The 13,057-nt window shown below is 39.4% G+C and overlaps 1 protein-coding gene across 6 annotated transcripts in view; it reads right to left on the bottom strand.

Moving 5' to 3' along the window:
- The window catches only part of LOC128737916 (serine/threonine-protein kinase N), a 214,563-nt gene that overhangs the window by 140,878 nt on the left and 60,628 nt on the right, over window positions 1-13,057 (bottom strand). For 3 of the 6 annotated variants that reach the window (XM_053832685.1, XM_053832688.1, XM_053832691.1), the window contains exon 1: window positions 10,605-10,885. The exons of 1 other annotated variant lie outside the window; for it this stretch is intronic. The gene's annotated coding sequence lies outside the window, so the exon portion shown is untranslated. Of the gene's footprint in view, window positions 1-10,604; window positions 10,886-13,057 lie in introns of those variants that run through there. 2 more of the 6 variants (XM_053832686.1, XM_053832687.1) reach the window with 2 other exon arrangements.

Here is a 13,057-nt window from a genome sequence, read left to right as displayed (position 1 = left end):
CGGTAAAAGCAGCCGATTATTGAGGAAGCAACCGAAGAAGAGTGCTGTCTCTCACGGTGGTGCTGCTGGGCTGAGCTGATCGGTCGGTCAATGACGTACCCCCTAACCGGCACTGCTGGCTCGCTGGCTGGCCTACTCTAAATATGCAAATCGCAAGAGCGCATCGCTCGCTGGGCTGAAGAAGGAATGCGGATGACAAATCGATGTGCATGCAATAATGCAACAGCACAATAGTGTTTCAATTGCTTTTTGGGTGGTGGTTTTGTTGGGGTGGCTGGGCTCGGTGGGTCCACAATTAGGTGGATCCCTGATTGCTGTCTGCCGAGTATTGTTGGGTGGTGGTAATGGTTTGGCAATTTCCAAATGGTCGGTCGTGTAAGAGACTCCTTCGAAAGGTGCCGTTGCTTCTTTGTTTTTTTTTTGGTTGCGCGAGCACAGTCTTACACTGTACTGTCATTTGCTATTGCGCGCTTACTACATGCATAGGTGTTTGTTTACAAAATAAACGCGAGTGCGTGTCAAATGTACAAAATATGATTACGTAACAAGGGCAGCGGGAAAACGTAAACCAAACAAGGAAAAACTTGAATGATGTGCTGCATAAGACAGGCTAAAATTTGAAATTGGGGCGAATCAACTATCGGCTGAAAGCTCCATTAAAATAAGTAAACATAATAATTAAAATTTGAAAGAAGTTACTTCTTAAACTTGTTTACACATCAGCTAGCATATACATTTATTACCACTAAACTACTAGTTTTACTAGTTTTTTTTTGGAAAAAACCAAGTTCACTAATAATTTAGTGCATCCGAAACTAGTTGGTTCAAAAATATGTTTAGAGTACCACAAGGTGGCCCATTAGGACTTTTACTTTTCTCGTGGTTAAGAAATGATGTCTCTGTCTGCAGGAGTAGTTTTTTTAATGTGCTTATGATGTCAAATATAGGGTAAAGAACCGGTTTTAAGCAGTCTAAGCGGGTCACTGATTGTTTTGCCTTATCACAAGCGATGGGTTGACTAAGTGGAGGATATCAGCATACCAAGCTTATTGCTACCTTTAGTTCTTCAAGCTATTACCATTGGAAGACACTATTCTTGAGCTAAACGTTTGACTTTTCGCTTTAAAAGTTGGAGCGATTGGAACTAATTTTGATCACAACGAACATATTGTCACCCTCAAGGTGCTTTTTTAAGCAGTCCTGAAATCTGATTTTTTTTACGCGCCCATAAAAAATCCCTCGAACTTTTCCCCCTATTCAGTAAGTTTGCGTTCCTATCCGTGATCCTACTAATCGGCATCTGCATTAATAGATTTGATATTTTTGGTCGGTAGATGCGTAAAATGTAATCTGTCTAAATAATTGTTTATCGGGGCAAACGGTATTCGTCGTCTCTTTTATTCTCTAGTGTTCTTATGGGAAACTGCGAGTTTGACGTCTCACTCGCTGTTCATAAAGATGGTGGGAGAACAAAAGAGGCAAACATAGCAGTGCACACGGTCCGACTAGAGACCGGTGTTGTTAAAGCAAATAACATTGAAACACATCATCACACAGCACAGCTTCATTAAATCACCGAGAATATCTTCGAAAATTATTGAAAAAACTGTCTTTTCTGTTGTTTTTAATAAAGAAAAATTAATTATGAACATATATTTCAGGTTTCACTTAACCTATAATTCTTATTTCCAGAAACGAAACAGTGTCTTTGCAACATGTTCATGAGCTACGCTGCAGCTGCTACTACTGCGGATCAGGTTCCGGCAATTCAGAATTTATTTTCAGTTTTGTTATAAAATAATAAAACTTTCGGCTAGTAACAAAGTCTTAGATAATAGAAAAAAGGCAGTGAATAATATGGTGTGACAAGCGAGTGGTCGTGGGTTCGAATCTTAGTAGAATCAAGCCATTCGATGTCAAGTGACTTTAGTATGGGTTTATTCTCAGGCCCCTCCATTTACCCTTCTTTCATGCTGAATTCTACATATTTACCCACTCAAGCCTCCTGACAGTGCAAATGTCCCTCCGTTATTTAAGTGTACTGGTCCGAGAGGTACGAATGAGTCCTCGCTAGGGACGGCTATAATATGGGATAGCGCTGGCAGCGAGGAATAAATGGGTAAAGTAGATCAAGCTTTGAAGGAAGGGTAAACCCCAATAAATTTAATGAGCATATCGCTCACTCAATAGCGATTATAGCAAAAAGAAATGCGGTACAGGTCATACAGCAAACACTCGGGTGATATTACAATAGATCAACTATACTGGTCGCAGTAATGAGTTCACACATGGAAAAAAAATGGTGTGACAATTGAGCGCTTAACTTTTAGAGTGGTAGCAAGCAGTGCTGAAAAATGTGATGGATTGGTTAGTAGCGAGGTGGCGATTGCCTTTAGCAGCTGAAAAATGTACGTTTTTGGACAACAATTTTTAATTCATCACATTTCTTATCGGAAACCCAGTAAATTGAGTTAGTGTGAATTAAATCTATGGTTAAGTGATTTGTGAAGATGTTCCTATTAAAAGGTCATTTATTTTCAACTGATTAAAATAGGTGACACTGTTTAATTCGTTCCTTACCCTATCAATTTCAATTTTTTGGGTTTAATTTGGTCAGCTGAGATCGCCTAAAAATTGTCATTTTCCGCTTAATTGTTAGGAACAGTTCTTATTTTATTTTTTACATTCAAGACGCGTTTTACATGTACGATACGTTCCGCATAAATCAAAATCGTGTCGAAATAATTCCAAATACCGCAAAAAAAAGCGTAAACGCGATTTTCTAAATTTTGAAATTTTCGCGTTTTAGCGCGAATTTTAAACTTCACAGAATTGCGTAACAAAACCACGTAAATTGCAAAATTCGCTTAAATTTCGAAATTTGCTTAAATACCGGAGTAATTCTCGCTGAAATGGGTCCACTACTGACACGCGGTCTTCAAATGTTGGAACGTTTGCGCTTAATTGGTTGAAAATTGTTAAAAAATAAGAATTACACTTTTAATACTTCGAAATAGTGGACCCCTCGTTCGTCAAGGGGCTTAATAGTTTCAAAAAAGTTGAATTTTGTGCAAACCTTGAGATCTATATCACGTGATATTTCATAAATTTGCCATGAAACAACTAACAAATGGCCCGGTTCTGTAGAGAAGCAGAACAGGGCTTTCAATTGGAGTAAAAATTTTTTTGCGGCCATCTTGGATTTGGTCGCCGTATTGGATTTTATCAATAAATCGCCGTTTTCACCATGAGCCCCCCAACCGATTTTCATTTTAAGACCGCCATTGGAAAGCTGAGAAAGAGACATTCACAAAATTAGGTGTGCAATGGCACACAAGGTTAAAAATTTTCATATAATTATTGTGATATTTCCACAATTTGCTATGAAACTTTGCTACAAACGATACGGTTTTGTAAAGGAGAGATAGGGCTTATAAGCGAAGTGAAAAAAAAATTGTCGGCCATCTTGAATTTGGCCGCCATGTTGGATTTCATAAAAAAATCGCCGTTTTCGGCATGATCCCCCTGACCGATTTTAATTTCAAGACCACCACCGGAAAGCTGAGAAAAAATGCTACGACGACTGGCTTGTTAGACCAGCATCGTACCACGAAGCTTACTAGGGGCTTAAAAACCGCATAGATTCTAAAATTATCATAAGAAAAACCTCTTGAATTTCAAGACTTTTTTTCACAATTCTTGATGCAACGCACATAAAACACTGATAAAAGTGGAGTACAAATAAAGCCTTGACAGTAATGCGGTACGTAAAAAGGAACACCCACGGCCAGGCTTGGCATACTCTTTTTGTTTCGATTTTGCTCTTTTGATTACTACCCCTCAACCGAGAAGAATTTAAAAGATGGTATAGAGTAAAACCGAAGCCAAAAGAGCGTGCCAAGCCTGCTCACGGCCATTGGCGGTTTCTATCGTGGCGGCGTATGCTGTCCTTACTCACTGTCACTTTACTTGGTTTGTTACTCTCTATGAAGAGGCAAAAGGTAAAGTAGTTGTTTGATTGCTTGTGCAAAGCTAGTTGATGTGAGGAGTATTAACCGACTGATATCTGACACTCCAATAATACCTGCTTCCTCGTGCCCATTTGAATCCATTAATTAGGCTGATACAAATTTGAAAAAAAGTTTATGTCACCCCCCCCTTCAAAATTTTCCGAAGTGTGAAGGGGCAAAAAAATAAAGTGTTATATTATTATGTTGAACTCTTTAGTGAAAAGCAGATTTTTTACAGTTCAACGAGTTTACATCTATAAATTAGCCAATATGTGCAAAGTTATAGCAATTATCCCGTTAGTATCGATCAATTTTCTTTCACCAACTAACCTTTATGGTTCCTATTGCAAGTCACAGGCGACTATTTCGCGTTCGTTTATGTTCGCGTTCGCATTTTAATTCAACTTGTTTTAAAAGAACCGAATTAGATTGAGGCAAAAATCATTCAAGCAATATATGAGTGAAATTCTGTACCACTGTTGACGGAGAAATTCCAAATTGCAGTTGGAGTCATAGGTACTAGATAAGATAGAAACACGACAAATTAGACACTCCGGAATATCAGCTATTGGTGCTTGAAGAGCTCCAAATTGGTCATTTTATTCGGTAAAGTGTCCAAGTACGTACCCTAATTTTGGATGTTAGGAATGCAAAACACAGAGATACAGTTCTTTACCATTAATTGGATGCATGCAGGAAGCATGTGACTGAACTGTTCGCAGCTTGAAATTTACGAAACAGTTTGCAGCCTTAATATACAAAGGTGAACACGTTATTGTTGGAGAACAAGCATCAACAGAGGAATGAATGGCCTGATATTCATGACTAAAAGGTTGACCAAGAAATAAGCGGTTTCAAACGTGAATAGTTTCAGAGTTTTGTTTTATTAAAACATGACGGTAGCAGTATATGCGTTTCAAGTAAAAACGTGGTAGGGACCTAAACTGCCATTTTCACACTATGATCAAACTGGTTCATCTCTACCAGGATCCTTACTTTATGTGCATGGGTCGAAAAATTTCGAAGTTTGGTTCGGTTTGAACTAAAATTTAAGTACTGTACAAAATATCTATATTAAATTTTTAATAATATGGAAAAATATACGCTGGTTTCTTCTCTTTTGTTTAGTTATTGAAGGTTTGATGTTATTATTTTTTTCTTGCCCCCCCCTGCAACAATATTTTGAGACCAGGACATAAACTTTTGTTCAAATTTGCATAAGCCTTATTAAATTTATTAAATTACAAATGCATCATCATTGCGGCACAAATAACTTCCTACTGGTTCTCCAAGTTTGTGCATAATTTGAGCTACTTCCACAGATCAGTTTTATGTTTTCAGTTTTATGTTTTCAGTTTTATGTAGAAAAGCTGTTGTTGTAACGAAAACTCTCATAATGCAAGAAACAAAACCCTTTTTCTTCATTTGAATGTCTGTACTCTCTTTGTCAACCCCCCCCCCTCCCCTCGCACTCCTTGTCGCCGAGCCACTAGTAAATCTCTCTTCTCTTTCGTTTTTTAGAACTCCTTCTTGTCAATTGCCTATCTATACCCCCCTTTCATAAGCCCCCTCTCCTCTCCCTCTCCTAATGCAAGAGAAGCGCACCCTTTTACCCGTTTGAACCTGCCTCTTCCCCTTGTAAAAGACCGGCCCCGTTTTGTTAACCCCCCTGTGCTGATTCTTCAAAGAACATGTATACCAAGTTTGATGAACAACCGTCCAGGTATTCCGGAGTTATGGGAAGTCAGTTCCCCCTTCTGTCATGTTCCCAATTATGCATCTGTTTGCTCTTTGAAAATCCCTATAGCGGAAGAGAAAAACACTTTTTTCCAAATACTCTCCTCGAAGGACCCCCTCCCATAACCCTCCACCGCTTTCTTCTTCTGCAATCGGTCGAAATGCAAGAGAAACGTAATCGCTTTTACTTATTTAAATCTCCTTCGCTTGTTAGGGAGCACCCCCATTTGGTCAATCCCCAGTGCTGATTCCCTTCTTATCTTAAGGAACACGTGTGCCAAGTTTGGTGAAGAACGGTCAAGACATTTTAGACAAGGCATGACGGAATTTACATACGTACATACAAACATACTGAAATTCACTTTTATGTATATAAGATAGGACAAGTCCTTCAATCATTTCCAGTAACAATTCTAAATGTTATTGTGTTCCTCTGGTGGTTTTCATGAGTAATTTCATGAAATCGCTAATAAATCTTTCTGATGACCGCTTTAAAACCGCCTTTCGACCATGGGGCTCACTCTTCAGAAGGTTTTTTATAACCTCTTTAAAGATCAAATTTTTAGCATAAGTAGTTTTATCATACTCTGCAGAAAGCAGCAGTAAAACCGATTAAGCTTTTCGCTATTTAACAGCTACCGCCATAGTTTAATGAATTCTCGTTACAAAGCTTGAAAGTATACAGCTTGCTCCGGGGAAAAGTTAAATCAGTCCGCCAGCTTTGTTAACTTGAAAATTGACTGAAGTTTTTGGAGCGTCTTAGTAGAATACGAAACTGACAGATACTGATGAAGCCTGCAATTTGTAGGCGAAATAGGGTTTGTTGCTGCTTCGTCGTAATTGCCTATTCCCGTCCTATCCAACACAAATTATTAAAAATCATCAATCAAAGTAAGCTGAGATCTATTTAAATGCTTTTTATCATTAAAGAAGGCCTACCAGCCAAATTTCCTACGTTTTTTTCGTGCGACGAAGAAGAAAATGTCGACTAATCGTTTTAATTTCCGTCATTCATATAGTTCATGCAAGGCATTGTCGTTATTCTACAGCCAGAAAAACTTGCCTGACCTGCAGAAATTTTGCAGAATAACATTTGTCATGCTGTCCTACATAAATACATGCGCGTTAGCTTCGTAAACTTTGTTGTGATTTTTAGTTCGGACGATGAAAAATTTTGATGGATGGATTTTAAAACGATACGACGAATTTAAGAAATAAAGTCAGTTGCGTAATTTCAATAATATGCTTTAATAATCGCTTTTCAGTGATTTCAAACTTCACGGATCGGAAGGTAAGTGTGTTTTAGTCAAATCAGCACAAGAACTTTGGGAGTATTCATTAAATCCATCCAACAAATGATGAAAATTAGAATGACTTTACTTACTACGGCGGGAATTAGAAATAAATCCTACGTATCTGTCGCGAATAAATATACATAGTAGAATTTAATTGGAAAGTTTTCTTTTTTATTTAATTTTAGAGGTAACTTGGAAATACATCATCAGATCAGATCATTATGATCGATTTGGTTTTTTAGCGACCATAAAATATCTCATTGAATAAATAATAGATTTAAATTTTTAACTTTAAGCAGTCTCCGTTGGTTTGCAGCACATGCGCATTAAATTTGTTCGTGCATATTAACGCTAGTGAAACCAAACTAACCCTGCGCCTCGGAGGCAATTTCTTTTGCATGGTGCCGAGCTATATGTTTTCGGAGCACACCGTGCCAGAACACAGTAACAGAGCAACTGGTACCGTGCGCATCGGTGCCGAGCCGTAGCACCGCGTTCGAGTTTTTTATTTCTGAGGTAGCGAGCCAGTACACAGTACTGTTGACACTGCGTTTAATTATCAAAAGCGGTGTCGCTAGCAACCGTGTCACTCAGAACGGTGCTTTTGTTGTCTGATCTTTTGACACTGTTGCCAATACTCGGCAGACAGCGGCGTTTTATTACAACTAGTTTGTTCCGTGCGGCACTGAAATACTTATGTATACAAATCGCTTTTTATCCACTTCCCGTGGTCGGATCATTACAAAGCTAGTATCAGAACAAGCTGAAAAGTCTGCAGATTCAAAACGTGGAATTTGCTTGAGAAGCGATATTTTGTCTCCAACCAAGATGTAGATGAAATCGCCTTCATCAAAAACTCTTCTCTTTGTGCTAAAAACAATTGCTTGACTTTTTCCCTAACTCCGTGTCCATATTGAGAGTCCTATGAGGGAGATCCGGAAAGATATAATTGGAAATCATCAGCGTACAGACAAAATTTGCAGTACAGATAGGGTTTAAGCGGACAGTTTATAAACATCGTGAACCAAAGCGGTCTTAAAATTGACCCTTGCGGAACTCCACTTGTTCTAGGGGGCTCTGTAGCCGCAAGGTTACCAAGTCTGCTTTGACAAGCGAATGGTCATGGGTTCGAATCTTAGTAGAATCAGGCCATTCGATGGCAAAGTAACTTTAGCATGGGTTTATTCTCAGGCCCCTCACCACCCTTCCTTCGTGCTGAATTCTATGTTATCCCGATATGGCCTATTGATAGTGCAAAAATTGAGACCCTTATAGTTAAATGCACTGGTTAGTTGTTCCAGGGATGGCTATGATTGGGGACAGCGCTGTCATGTGGAACGAGGTGGGTAAAATTAGCGAAAAAGCATTGAAGGAAGGGTACTCAATTACACACAAGCACGCATAAAAAATATTCAATAAGCGTGGACAATACTTTCGGGCCCAAAACTACTCAATTCATTTTTTTTCCTAGAAACATGGCAAATGGATATCAAGTCATAAGATTTTTCGAAACGAGATCTTGGATGAAGATTTGGATGTATTTTGCTTCAATCTGGATACTGATGAATATCCATTATCGGTCCCACTGGGACCCAAAACTAGTCATTCTAATTTTTTCAGAAACATGGTAAATGGGCTAAAAAATCTGGTAGCACCGATGCGGTGTCAACTACAGAAAGTAAGCTATTTCAACTTTGCTTTCCAACCCAAAGAGACCCAAATGTGTATTCGCAAATACCCTTCGTTTTGATGTCTCAGACGTAAAGGCCGGAGATGCTATGTTGTATGTTTGAAAATAGATTCTATTAGAGATCAGATTAGAGCTGCTATTTTCAACAAGCTTTACTTTTGCGACATCAACCTAATGGGAAAATTTGAACAGTTCAAAACCACTCTCGGACCAGTCCATAAATTGAACGTTGAATTGTCTTGACTAATGAGTTAATGCATAATAGCAGCACGAATAAAATTTTCAATTAAAAATTATGCCTATTTTTTGAACAAGTTGAATTGACGGACATCTTTAGGAGACACTTTTATGCTATAGAAAGTACAACCTCACAGTAGGTTATATAAGATCAATCATGTTGTTTCCCGCTAGTGTAAAATGCGGTCTGAGTTGCGCAATGGTTCATTACGATGAAAAAAAATATGCAGAACATAAGAAAAAATAACTCTTTCTATGTGCGTTGAGCATGGACATCAAATCGCGGTTGATGTTTTTTTATCCATCCATCAATTTTTAATTGCATTATTGTGCAAGTAATGAGCAAAGGCATAAAACCTTTCATAATTGAAAAAGTTTAAAGTTTAACTTTAGTTTCATAAACACAAGTAGATCGTAACAGGTGAACGGACAAACTGCTTTAAGACGACATTTCGATCGCTCCAACAATCAGTGATAATATCCGTGCTGTCACCGAAGTCGGGGATATCTTGTATACACCCCAAGGTTTCATTAAATGATTTAAGTACAAGAATCATCGAAACGCCACTAATCTAGCTCCATTCAAAGGGACACACCGTGTGTGAGGTGCTGAGAGATTGATTGAAAAATCGTTTCACTTCGTTGTTTACGTTGCGGTTAGATGAAACCGGTGTATAATGTTCTACAATTTACATCAATTTACTTAATTTCGAAAGCTATTCCGTCATTCGATTCCGCAAAATTGCGCGTCTTTATAGCCGACATCTGTTTGGCGGCTAGCAAACAGTCGCACCACTTGTCACACGATGACATGTGATATTTCCTGTTTCACCACCACCCAACAGCACCACCTCACTCCACTCTCATACTGTTCGTGCATTCCTTCTTCTTGTGTGAAAAACTTGTGTGAAAAGAATCTAATTTATTACATTATTCACCAAACAATTGCACTACTGTTCTCGTTCTGTTCCAGGTCACATAGCACTAAATCTGTCTATCTTCATTCTCACCCGCCCCTTGTTCTTCAAGTGTCAGCTAGGCTGACACATCAACATCAGGTGAATTATTTAATTTCAAGGCGTATATCCTTGAAAGACATGCAGTCTGTGTACCTGATGCCGACGAACAACCTCACAGTTTTTTCTTGAAACACTACTAAAAATAGCTACAGCCCCAAACGATCTACTATCAACCAGCAATTGTACTTCGAAGATGCAATCACTTCTATTATTGGTTTTTTCCTTTTTTTTCGTTCGATGCCAACTACCAATATTGCTTGTTTACACGACACCGCGCGATGCTAATCGATGAAATCGAAGGTCGCATTGTCGAAGGTGCTTGCGGTTACCTATTTGAAAGCTTCTGAGTTCACCCCGATTAGGCGGCCGATCTCATTGCCCCCAGGCCGATAACGTGGCTGACATAATATACGTTTATAGCTCGCTCCCTTTCAAAGTCGGTTGATCGTGCATAATTAAACGCTACTAATGGCTTTCGGTGAGCGATACACTAATAAAAAAACAAACTTGTTAACTATCAAAACGACACACACACTCCAAGGGTGTGTGAAGTTTCGAACTGGAGGACATTAGAGATGGTCAGTCGATCGATCGTAAAATAAACTGGAACGCTTACATAAAACATCTCAGTGGGTCATCACTCACTACATCACATCGCGCGTGTTGCTATTTCCAATTTCACTAATCGCACCTCGTCTGTCACCATTTCATCGGCTTCCGGATCCTTGAGACCAATGAAACGATCACTTTCAAAAAAAAAAAAAATCGAAACAATATCTCTCACAGGAGGTTATCACGTCCGCACACACGCTCCCCAAAATAAAGAAAAAAATGCGAGCGATGAACTTTGCAGGCCGTGTAAATATTCGACCCGGACTTTACTGCTACTGCTAGAGTTTACTGGTGATCGATGTCCACGCGGGACGGAGACACTGCACTCCACACGGGTTCCAACCGATCGACCGACGAAACATTCACCACGAAAGCCAATTTGCTACTAACGTGGTGTATAATTTTTTTTTCAGCCCCGCCGTTTGACGCGGGCTCTATGCGGTTTTGGGTTCCACCGAACGAACGAACCAACCGAACGCAACCGTTCCGTCAGTTCCACTCTACTCTACACTAACTACACATCCAGCTTCGTCAGCAGCAGCGGCAAACGGCCGTTGTTGAGTTGGATGGAGCCTACTCTCGCTGACTCCACTATAATACGTATGTACCTACTCCGCTGTGCTGTTCGGTATCTGTTGTTTTTTTATTATTATTTTTTGTTTGGTTTAAAGTGTTCGCCCAGCGGCAAACAAGTGGTTTGCGAATGATTCGCCGCTCGCTCTACGGCTGTGGCCGCTGCTGCTGTTGCTGCTGCACAAACCGGGCCTCAATTGCCTAGTGAGTAGTGGTAGTAGTAGTAGTAGTTAAAATAATAGTAGTTGTGGTAGTAGTAATTGTTGTTGTTGTTTGTTTCGGCCATCCCACTCGGTTCACTCACTTCTTCAATTTAAGCTACAGTGCGGCTACCATTGATACGGACTCGATCATCTGCACCAGGAGGAGGTGCTTTCACTAAAAGGAGACCCACTGCATTCTTAAGAAAAGTCCATGAAAAATAAACAGTCGAAAATCGGTTCGATCGGATTTTCTTTGTTGCACAAAATCGAAACTTTAAATCCAAGAGCAACAATTTGAAGAAGTGGAAAATATAAACAAACCCAAAGAGGGTTCATTTTTCTATGCTAATCCAGCAAAAAATAATTCTCGCTCGGTTTGTTTACATTTTCGACTTGGGCCCTTTTCAATTGTTGGTCGAGATTTGTGACCAGGATTTTTAAGAATGCATAATCTTTTTACTTTTTTTTTAGGCTTTTTTGAGGTGACGACCATTTCGAGCATGACTGCTTTTAGAAACTTGGAACTTTTCCTGTACCATACGAATCCTGACGACTAAAACAGAATAACCGCCGCTAATTTGTTTAAAAACACTGACTAAAACTACTCAAAAATAACAACCAAATAATAAAATTGGACATCAGCACGTACCACATTTCTCCACACATGGGCGGCATATGGGACCGTATGGTGAAGAGCATTAAAGATCCAAGAACCTTCTATGATGGACGGAAAATAACTACCGAAATTTTGACTATTGTCAGCTGTGAAAACGTAGGACTTAAGAAACCTGGCTGGTGAACGGGAAGTACTGAAGCTAAATCTCTTCATAATCGAAAGTTCGTCAGAATTGCCGGAAATTCCCGTCAGTGGAGACGTCCATAAAATTTCTGCTTTTTAAAACCCCCTCCCCCCCGCTGTGTCCCTTCCAATCGCCGTCAGCTGGATCGACCACAAGTTTCAATTAAAAAAAGCCTTGGGCTTAAACCGTCATTCGACATTACCCTTCTTTATCGACAGACTTCGGAAAATTACGGGGCCAGTGTAACGAACCTACTGATTCTATCTAGCAATCACCGTCTAGCCGAGATTCGAACATACGACGACTGGCTTGTTAGACCAGCCTCGTACCTCGAAGCTAACAGGGCGGACAGTTTCAACTAACGTTCACTTGAAAGGAAAACAATATTTTTGTAGCCTTTTTAATATTATGTTTTTCGATGGATGTCATTAATAAATTAGCTGAAGCATTAAGAAACAGTTATGGTTCAAAGAATACTTTCCTTCAGTTGAGGCAGTTCCTTCGTGAAGGCCGGATTTTTAGTGTATGTTGCAGAGCATTGATGCTAGGGTTTGGTGAAGGAAAATCCCTAGTTTTACCATCTGTATTTTGACGTAGGACTACGTCTTTGTTTACTATCTGAGACTGGGTAGCACTTTGTGAAAACGAAATTAGAAGTGTAACGTTGGCATGAAAGATTTCAAATGCTAATAACTACTAAACTACTGAACGTAACTGAACAATTTGTGTGTCGTTGGATAAAATGACCAGCAAATTTAGAAGGGGGCGAGAGAGCAACTTTATGGAGGGTGTAGGAGGGGGGCTTCTATACAAATGAAACACAAATTTCCTCAAAACTCGAGAACTAATCAAGCAAATGGAACCAAATTTGGCCTGTGGGG

Source organism: Sabethes cyaneus, chromosome 2 (genome assembly GCF_943734655.1).
Source record: "Sabethes cyaneus chromosome 2, idSabCyanKW18_F2, whole genome shotgun sequence".
Taxonomy (NCBI): domain Eukaryota; kingdom Metazoa; phylum Arthropoda; class Insecta; order Diptera; family Culicidae; genus Sabethes; species Sabethes cyaneus.
This window is presented reverse-complemented; position numbering and strand designations above follow the sequence as displayed.